Source organism: Cydia fagiglandana, chromosome 4, assembly GCF_963556715.1.
Source record: "Cydia fagiglandana chromosome 4, ilCydFagi1.1, whole genome shotgun sequence".
Lineage (NCBI taxonomy): Eukaryota > Metazoa > Arthropoda > Insecta > Lepidoptera > Tortricidae > Cydia > Cydia fagiglandana.
The window spans coordinates 427,857-439,090 of NC_085935.1; the positions used below are offsets into that span (position 1 = coordinate 427,857).

The window sequence follows — 11,234 nt, forward strand, 5'->3', positions numbered from 1 at the left end:
AAACCTGTCAAATACGTACTACAATATATTGGAATAGTTATTTGTACAACAAGAGATCAAAGTTTGATATTTCTTCGAGTGCTTATTTTGAGTCCCGTGCAAGCGACAGATTCTATAATAGATTCACGAGCGTAGCGAGTGAATCTAATTTAGAATCTTGAGCGTAGTAAGGGATTCAAAAGCGCACGAGATGTAAATAACTTTGATCTCTTGTAGTACACAAAATTTTTCACCCTAAGCAGTGAGAACTTACCTAGAGGGACAGATATAATAGAACCCAAGTATATCGAACTTGTATTAGACCCCGCATGTTGAAATGACATTTGACTACAAAATGCGATTTTGCTCACTGATTGAGACAAAATGACTCAGTGAGCAAAATCGCATTTTACTCACTGTTTTTAAGAAGCAAAGTACCCTTGTTCGGGCTGCTGTGGTGAAAATAATATTATCTTATTCTATTACATGACATGACAGCTAACGCTAAAATATGACGCCAATATGATTCAAATATTGGTTAAACGTGAGGTGCACGTTTTCGAATAGGGATGTTAATCATAAAACGCTCGTCAAGTCTAACAAGCCCTTGATAATCGTTGGTCCTTAGTTGTCATGTTGACATTTGTGTTTGTTAGAAAGGGACAAAATACATATAATAAAAGTTTAAGTTTTATGAATTAGGGGAAAACAGTCGAATTCTTATAGAAGTATCGAAATTTACAAGCTATTCAAGCTCTTCGGCTCACAATACAACGTGACATCAACGACTATCAGCTCGTAGCACGGATGGGGGTTCTCCTGCGCGCAGTTAATATAAAGGGGGGAGAAACTGCCAGCGCTGAAGGGCAGGATGGTGGGTGGCCAGGAACCCACGCTGTCGCAGGCTGTCACATTCTCGCCTACCCATTTTTTCTATTGCTTAAAGCATCCCTGTCAAAAAAAAGTTGGTTGGAAACATGCCTAAATGTTGTGGTTGATTTTTCAAATTTTAAATACCTACGTTGTTTTCATTTTTGCCATATTTTTAATTTTATTTTATTGTAATCATCATTCGCTTACCCTTAACCCCATTTATTTGGGGTTAGCGTAACATGTCTTTTTCTTCTAATTCTCTGTCACCCGTCATCTCATCACTCATCAGTCTCTTGAGTTCGATTTATATCGTCTCTCACACAGTCCATGCACCTTTTCCTCGGTTTTCCTTTCCTCTCCTACTTAATTTCCTCCACATTCATTTTTATAATGATATTAATTAATTAATTATTTGACACTTACATCAGAAACATAAAGGTAGTCATGTGATCCAACAGTTCTTTGTGGCAACTGAATCTGATCTTTTGTTTTGCGTCCTGCAACAATAACCACATTTCAATTACCGTAGTTACTTCTTATATTTAAATAACAATTTTAAAAACACGTCTTGCGTGAGACACAAGACAAGACCGCCGCAGACCACCAACGCGTGCTCTCGCTGAAGCTCCTCGTTATTGGACAGAAACATGATGAGCAATTTTTGACTTAAAATACGTGAGTAAAAAGTTTTCTCCTTTCATGTTATTTTTCATTGAAATTTCGTTTTTTCCTTTAATTTTTCTTATTTCCTTAGATTTTTTAAAAATGAGTCTGTTTAGTAAGTTATATTTATTTTCCGTCAAAGAAATATTGATCCGATTCGCCTCGGTTTACCCTAAGGTTTACTTACCTGGGTAAATTCTATTGTTTGAGTATCTTCTATAGTTTATCATAATAGTTTATTATAATAATATAATAAAAAGAGACCGTGCGTGTCGGAGCTCAGAGGAGCTGCCACCTCGTGACCTTAATCGAAAACTTATACAATGTACGCCTATAGGGAGTTGCCTTACAGTTCACACATGGTAATACGCGTAGTAGTATAGGGTCTGCCAGACTGCCATCTAGTGGCGAAAATCAAAATAAAAATATGATACCTATTATTTGCTTTTATGCATTGCACCAATGAATAAGTGGCTTCTGTGCTGTCCTCAACAGTTGTACTAGACTCACCAAGCAACAGGGTTGAGCAGTGGTAGTCAACCTTCGTGGTAGGAGCCGTGATGATACGAGGGACGTAGGTGGCCGAGCTGACAGCGAGTACCGCAACTAGCGAGGCGATGACCTGCATACTGGGGGAGAAAAATACTTAACTCTTATATTAAGAGCTCAACGAAAACACTTAAAAACACATATTAAACTAGTAGTAGTTTCTCAACGTGAGGTTTAAGTCATATAGTCCTCATGTCGTCTCCAACATCGGCGACCTTTATTGTATCTGATGAGCACGTATATGTCTCGCAAAATTGAACTTAGTTTTAAATGTCCGATCGCACTGTGCACATTAAAGTTCAATAGGGTTAAAGTAAGCCACTACTACGTCAAAATCATGGGATTAGTTGTCAAGCGGACCCCAGGCTCCCATGAGCCGTGGCAAAATGTCGGGATAACGCGAGGAAGAAGAAGTGTTCAAGTAAGCAGGGTAGGTAAATAGTTTTACATAGTAAGTACTTATAGGTAGACATATCTCTATTTATAAAGCTATTAGAGATAATGGATATTTAGGTACTTATGCGTAGTCTCATCCACTAAGTACTTTTGCTGCAGACTGTGCCGTGATGGGCTGTTTTGATCTTCAGATGTTTTCTTCTTCTTTAGGTGCCAAATCCTCTATGGATGTCGGCTACCACAGTCCGAAACGCTTCTCTATTTGCAGTTTTTCTGCCTAGCGTGGCAGCGTCGATTCCCGTCCAACTCCTAAGGTTATCCATCCAAGTTGTTTTTCTTTTGCCTCTGCCCCTTTTTCCTTCGATTATTTTCGAGATGTTTTAACTTACCTTAAATAATATAGTTTCATTTGAAGCGAATCAGAATCACTCAGGACGGAATAATATTGTCTGTTGTGTTGCCGGTCGACGCGTCGTGATACTGTGAACTTCCAACTAATAATGGCTACTGAGAAGTATAAAATGTTAAGGGTTAGCATTATTTTTTGAAAGAATATGTGTGATTGTTTTCATCAGGGAGTAAGGGGAGGGAGTAAGGGGAAGTAAAAGGGGCTGGTGGATAGAAAATTTGAACTTTGCGCCTTTTTCTACTGATAAAGTGGGTTTGCCAGAGTATAGGTTATTGACTACTTTCCCTTTTGTAGATAATAAATAATTTTTGTTTTATTGAAACACCTGGCCTTAAGTCGTTATGCTATCAAGCGGTCATTACGAGTATCTCGGGTCTGGGTGCTATCTTTTTATTCAATAAACAACTTTTTAAGTACTTAGTATGTTTGTGTACGGTAAGATAATATTATTTTGTGACTTTTTAACTTGGATTCATCAAGATAATTTTAAGTACATATACCACGGTGGTAAACAATTCCATATAAGTACCGCGCTTCCTACCTGATAGTTGTTTTTTTGCCCCTGACATGCTATAAACTAACCACGCATATTTGCCGTATCTAAAAGATCTGACTTGACTCTTCAGTGGCTGAATGTAAGGTAGGTACTATTGTTGCATTTCAATACAAACTCAATTTACGCAATCAAATACCACTTACAAAATGTACAATGTACATACACTGCAATAGATTAAAAATGTCCGAGATTGACCCGGGGCGCAGGTCTTAATGCAATCTCTTTTATTTACTGCACGAAATTACATTCACTGCACTCTGGCAGTGGCTGACTGCGTTGTGTAGGGCAGAGAACAGAAGAGTAACTTTTTATACCATAGCCCAGTATTTAGTATGAGCTATAGAGAGGAGCAATGGTGCTTTCACTAGGTACACACTACAGCCTAAGTAGTAGATAGTGTCTACATTTAAGAATTAATTGACTCAATACGAACGAAAAAAACGCGGACGCAAGTCGAAAATCGTGGGCGTAATAATGTTAGAGAGAACCCATTATATCCTTCTATCGTGGTTGATAAAGATTCTACGAAAGACGATATCCAACTTTACTGTCCACAGTCTTTACTGGACAAGACTTGTCAAATCATAGCACACGTCTCATTCTTGAAGCTGACCATATCGGGTTTCTTCTCACCTTATTATTTGTTCTCGATGTAATTCTTCTTCTGTCTTGGCAGCGCATCTCTATGACGTCATGGCGGCACTGCTTACGAACGCAACTCAGGTGTCGGTGTCACGGACTAGGTAACACCATTTGCTCTATTTGTCAAAGATAGCAAGATCAACGAATCACTTGACGTAATCATTAGCCTCTTAAGTGCGATAGATGGCATGGGTCAGCCGTTCTCAAAAATATACATAAGTACTTATACATATAATATATATGTTTAATAGTCTGCCGCCATTATAGACAGCCGCGTTGTCCGATTATCCTGCTTTCACTACTGTCTCAATGAAGTTGTGACAAAAATACTCCATTTTAAAAAGCAATTTGTTTACTTAAGATATTATGTTTATTTAAAGCCCTGCTCTAAATTCCTTGAGCTCGTAGTTTTTGCATGCATTTCTGGACCTCGCCTCTTGTTTAAACATAGTTCGATATAACGACTTCTTGACAAGATCCTTATTATTTTAATTACACAATATTTTGTTAAAGAGAAAACTATTTTTACGCATTGGTACCTAATATTTATTATGGACGCATTTAAATTCTGGTAATACTATGAGCTTTTGTTATAATTCAACGGCTATTTCAAAACGATCAAGATGCTAACTAAAAATACCTACTTAGTATAACATTTCAATTCAATTAAATACATATCTTCCATAAATCGACCTAGCCCCCCACAGTAAGTTCAAGTAAAATGTGGTTATACTGTGAAAAAAAAACTGACATTCATTCAATTAAATACATTCTCTGAGTAAAGGCATGTTCAAGTACCAAAAACTACAAAGAAAAAGGCAAATTAAACAAATTCAATTAATTTAGGTAATAATTGAAAATTGTTTCTTTTGGCTTTGATTTTCGTTTTCTGGGAAAGAAATGAAACTATTTCGATTTGTATTATAACTTAGGAATAAATTAAGTAAGAATGGTCAGTAAACTTAGCATGAAAGTTTTAAAGATATAAAACGTATAAACTTTAATTTAAGTTTATAAATAAAAAATCTGAATCTGAAACTAAGCGATTTTTCTCTATTCTCAACATCAACACTCCAATAACACAAATCTTATAAAACACTTAACAAAATTGGCACTGCCTTAACTAAAAATATAGTGTAACATTATGCCCCCGTGTTTTATTAATACCCCTCACATAGGGTTGCCAGATCGAAAGGCGATATTATCGGGAAACAATATAAATTTTTCGGGATTTTGGGACTTAAGTCGGGAAAAAAAAATACATTCAAATTAAAGTAATTGTATTAAAAACAACGATATTTTACATTATTGGCACTACATCAGCTCGCTCGCTAGACGACAGTTCGGAACTTGAGATTATTGTTTTATAACGTGAAGCTGTTTTTCGGGACCGTTTACACTTTGTCGGGAATCGGGAACATATGCTAAAAATCGGGAGAATCCCGCCAAATCCCGACCATCTGGCAACCCTACCCTCACATGTCGTCAATCTTTGTTACTCCCTCCCCCCTACTTTACCCACCCCCACTCCCCGCTGCGAACCTGAAAGCTCACCTAGTTGAAGGCTTTATTTGCCAGTTTTGCTACTGTAGTAAGATACAGTAGGTGAGTCAATTATTACGTTAAATAATATACATCTTTAATCTACTTACTAACTCGTATCAATAACTCAGGGCGTAACGCGAAAATTGAAAATCGAAATTTTGCTATCTGCTTCACAATCAGTCTTCCATACGTATTCCAGCGATAGAGAGAACGAAAATAAAAAACACAAAAAAATGTAAATATTTAGCTACACAAATTAACATTAGGCACCCAACACTCACCTCCAAAATGTTACCACATTGCAATTGGATCGATTTCGTTATGTTCCACTAAAATACTCTGGCAGTAAGAGCGTTAAGGTAACGTTCGGATTTCAACTGCAGTTGCACGTGACTGTTGCGACGTCGTTGTTGCCGCCGCTGTATCTGTGTAGTCTATGGGTTGTAGCTAAATTGGACATTCCATAATAGCACAAGTATTGAACAACCTAATTAACCAGGACCCTAAAGGGCATCAGGACAAACAATCGCGGAGCGTGTTGGTCTGGTACGTTATCTTTAGCGCTGCGCTGCCGTATAGGCGATGGCATAGATGCAATGAAATCTTATCATATCTAAATGTTTAAATGTCGGCCTACTGTGGCTGTGTCATATAGCGAAGTTGTTATGACAGGTGCGATAGATAGCTACCATTATACAGGACATTACGCAGTGATATGATAAGTGATCGCGGATTCATCACTTTTATCTACTACGGACGTTTTTCAATGACGCGTGGGTTCTAATGAATTCTTTGGGGAAGGTGTTGCTTTTTAGGGTTCCGTACCCAAAGGGTAAAACGGGACCCTATTACTAAGACTCCGCTGTCCGTCCGTCTGTCACCAGGCTGTATCTCACGAACAGTTGAAATTTTCACAGATGATGTATTTCTGTTGCCGCTATAACAACAAATACTAAAAAGTACGGAACCCTCGGTGGGCGAGTCCGACTCGCACTTGTCCGGTTTTTTTTGTAACCCATAACTTTATAACTTACGGCCCGATTCGAAGGTTAGCTGGAAGAGATCTTTTATAGGGATCTTCTCTCTTATTGGCTCTGTAAATCTATTTTAGTTTTTAGAAATGTTTACAGCTGTTGGTTTTCCATGAATGTAATAAAAATAAAATAAAAATAAATAAAATAAGTTCGCCTTTGTACCTCTATTTCTGTAAACCTGTGTTGTGTGCAATAGCTTGATTATTACTACTTCTCTTTTTTTCCCTGCCCTTATAATACTCGTAATTTATACTCGTAAAAAGTCACACCGGTACGATACCAGTGTGACAAGTGACATTTCTTCAACCAAAAACTTTGAATTTTTCGGTATAGTTGCTTTTAGTAAACTAATGGCCTTTACGAATATCCATGGATGGATTGTCGGGTGTAGATTAAAAATAATGGATAAACTCGTTTCGAGACTAATTTAGTTTACTGCATAAGTAAGCAATACATATTCCACTTCAAACACAAAAATAAAAAGAATTATTCTCGTGACGATTTCGCCATTTTGAATATCAACCAAAAATGCAATATACATATACACAGTGGTCTAAAATTTGTTATTTTAGCAATCGAGAACTTTAGTTGAAACAAGATCGTGGCATTTTTATAAGATACTTCAGTCCAGTCCCTAGACACTAGTCCTTTTGTTAAAATATAACTCGACCGCTGTCTTTAGAGCAAAATGTAAAAACTACGATAAAAACCAGTGTTCGCCGTGTAAAGTAATCGTATTCAAATTGGAAGACCTTCAACTTCTGTGCTATAGCGTGAAATATGCAGACCGAAGATCACGAGGCATCGCTTGATGCAGCATTTGAGACAAATTGTAGGTAATAAGCATTTCTGGGTGGCGATTCAGCTGCCATACTTTCTCTTTATTTGTATATTTTTACTAAAATACTTTAACTTTCTACTTTTGCGCGCTGACATTTCATCTCAAACAGCCCACAGGATAATATACAAATAATGTCAACTCAATTACAGATAAATTAATTCCACCAAAAACATTTTCATGTAAAATGTTGCCAAGACCATTATGGCTCGCACTATCAATAAGTTATCAGGTATCATATTTTATAGAGCCAATTAAGCTTCTAATTCTACATGCCTTAACTTTACATGAACTTCATCAAGTTTGTGCTGACATTGTATGGTGTGATGCAAGATCTAATCGAATTTAAACTGTCATGAAACACACTCGTAACACGTACTAATAATATTAAACTACTTTACTTTTTTGTAGTACCCGAGAAAGGAGACTAATAGGCTCTCCGAAACATGTCGCACAAGTGAATAAAAACACGTGAGTTTAATTGTAAAATTAGTTTAATTGATGCGAGATCTATTGTAACGCAATCTTTGGACAAGAAATATGCAGACTCAACCGCCGGGAGTGGGAAGATTGCATAATGAAATCTTAGCAAGCGAAGTGAGAGTGACAAACTACTACATTGTTTCTATACGGCAGACCTTTCTGCTAAAAGGGCCCACAGATAGGTTTAGGTTTAAGATGTTTATTTCTCAAAAGATTACAAGAATAATCACTTCCTGAGAAATACATGTTTACACTAACATAATACTAAGGAGAGTTAATAATTATACAAAAATTACAAAGCCAATTCTAAACAACTAAGATAACTAAGTATACAACTATCTAAAACTATTCTATTACTTGTTAAAAACAAAGCGAGTAGATATAAGCAACGAGACATGCATGCGCTTCTACTAAGTAGCCTGTTCGATTACCAGTTCGCCGCACGATATCAGCCTGATGGAACTATATATCACCTTTTGCGTGTAACTGACAGGCTGATATCGTCCGGCGAACTGGTAATCTGTGGGCTCCTTAACAAAGTAACCACTCACATCATTGATATTTTTCAGTGACCTCTATTAATATGTGAAAATAAGGTACTACAGCTGGCAACTACAGTTGCCAAAAGCATGTGAGTAAGAGCAAAAGTAACAATCTTGAAAAAGCTTAAAGTAGCAAATATACCTAAACAAAAAATCCACTTAATCTATTAGATATAAAAGCTCCAACGCTAAATGCTTAAGACCTATCTTCTTTCCAATTTAATACATCAATGGGCGAACACGAGACTTCGATCTAAGCCGCGCCTTCAGCCTTCAAGTCTTCAAGTCTTGAAGCCCTGATTACTCGCACAATAGTGCACAAATGAAACTCGGCTAGACCCATTGTGTTTGTTTTGTAGCTTTTATTTACTGTAGAAAATGGTCGTGATAAGATGGCTCGGGCAGTATTACCTACGGTGAACTATTTGTTGAATTTATGTATTGCAATATCAGAACCTCTAGTGTAAATTTCATTCGATAGCGTGACGGACGTTTACTTTGTTCAAATATAGTTGTTGGAGACCCCTATTCATTTTGAAAGACCTAATATCCACCTTACACTATATAGCAGCGGTCGGCAACCTTATAGCAGCCAAAGGCCACATAGTTAACGAAGATGACGCGGGCCGCACTTTGGTAATATTTGTGACTTTAGTAGACATTGTCGATCGTCAGTACTACATACAAAATAGCCAGGGAGGCTCGCGGGCCGCAAGCGAGAGGTTGCCGACCGCTGCTATATAGGGTTAAAGTGAAAAAAAAATCATTAGGTACCAATTTACATGAAGAGGGTAGGTAAAAGTATTTTTTTTTTTACTATTTTGTCCAATTACGATTACTTAATTCATGCATCCATGCCAAATTGCAGCTTTCTAACATTAACGATGACACAGCCGCGGACGGACAGGCAGACGGACATGCCGACTCCTAGTTGACTACGGAACTCTTAACTAGGTGTACTATTCGAAAACGTTAATAATAGTATTAACAAAATTGCCTTGTTGAAAACTGCGAGCTAAAATATAAACTCTTGGGAATAATGGAATTGCAAAATGGCTGCCTGTAGAAAACTGGGCTTTAAGCTGACGTCGCTCTCACTTTAAAACTTCACACGTACCACACTGTTAACTGACAGTTCGTAAACCTTATTAAAAAAGGCATAGGGTCCACCGATGGACAGTTAAGAGTGTTGCTGTCTGTACCGAGTGGGTACAGTCACCAGCAATAATATGTTACTCTTTGAAGGCCGCAAAAATATGTGACACGCTCTTATGGCTCTACAAATAAGATCGTGTCAGATGTTTTTGCGGCGTTCGTAGAGTAACATATTATTGCAGGTGACTGTACAGTGGCGAGAGTAAAATTATTCGTATACCTGTGGGTTCTTATAGAGTTGTAGAAGATATCTTCAAGTATCATATAAAGAACAAGCAATATTAATTTAATCTGTTGGTCATCCTAAATACCGTTGGGCAGATAGAGTGGAGGCAGATCTCCATGAGTCGGCGATAGCAGGCGGTATACCGCTCTGGACCGATCAAAGTGGCGTGTTCTTGTGTTGGAGGCCAAGACACATTTTGGGTCATCGCGTCAACCAAGTAAGAAGTAAGTAATATTAATTTTATACTTTCGTGGAACTCTTACCTGCTTCACCTTAAATCCTGGCAAAGGCCTCGGGTTTCGTGATTGTTTCTTCATTATTTAGTTGAAGTGAACTGTTGTCTCGTTATTCCGAGCATTCAAAGGATAATTGACATATTTACCTACAGGTGAATAAAAGGGACATTTAATTCAAAGTTGAAAACCTTTTTTTACGTTATTTTATTTGGAAATGTTTACGTTATTTCTACTTAGTACCTATCACGATATACCCAGTATCTAAAATTGTTTTTTTTTTTGCAAGACAACTTACTAAGGGAGAACTGCAAGTTTATCTTAGGCAAAATGTGAGTTTCTAGTTGTATAGTATTACTTCTACTGATCAGATGTCATCGTGGTGATATGGCAAAACAATATTATTGTTAGAGTTAAGACCAAGATAAGTCTGCGACGATTTTGATAGCACACGCAGTGCAAGTGTTAAGTATTTACACATCATAAGTTGATAGAAGTTTGACGTTTAAAATAATACTTCATTGCAGACTTTTCATGGCCTAACTCTAAGTATAGCTAAGGATATCAACATAATCTGAAAATTACATTAATTTGTCGTACACCTCACTCCTGTAACTGTCTCCAGAACTATCCGATACACCTTGCAAGTATATTGCATGCCTTTGCTGTATCGTATTACATGCCGAGCTATTTAATCAACATAGTTTCACGTCTGGGCGGGCTACTCAGTAATAAGATCTATAGGCTAATTCGAACGTACATAGGTAAGTATCTACACTAATTAATATTCTAACGTACAATACAATGACATCTAAATGATGTCATTCAGATATCGTGCATTTCGCTCGTACTTGTCCGTAAATTGGCGCGAGCGAGACGCAGGATAACTAAATGGCATCATTCAGATTATCATGTCAGTGTCCGTTCGAGCAAGGGAGAGTCGAGGGCAAAAGATCTCGTGGCCGCTCCCCAACACGATGGACAGACCTCATTAACCCTTATCTTGGCATCGTAACACCCGTGATACATGGAACTTTAAAAAATCTAGCAGGTTCACTTTATTACCTAACAAAATAATTCTGCCATCAATAAGTCGAGCTACCCTCCTTAC

At 37.5% G+C, this 11,234-nt stretch overlaps 1 long non-coding RNA gene across 1 annotated transcript; it reads right to left on the reverse strand.

Moving 5' to 3' along the window:
- Positions 1 to 719: 719 nt before the first annotated feature.
- LOC134664089 (uncharacterized) lies at positions 720 to 2,146 on the reverse strand. The gene is made up of 3 exons (XR_010098203.1): positions 2,026 to 2,146; positions 1,276 to 1,349; positions 720 to 930 (listed from the first exon to the last, which is right to left on the reverse strand). It is a non-coding gene; the product is annotated as an uncharacterized LOC134664089 (long non-coding RNA).
- Between the last annotated feature and the right edge of the window lie 9,088 nt (positions 2,147 to 11,234).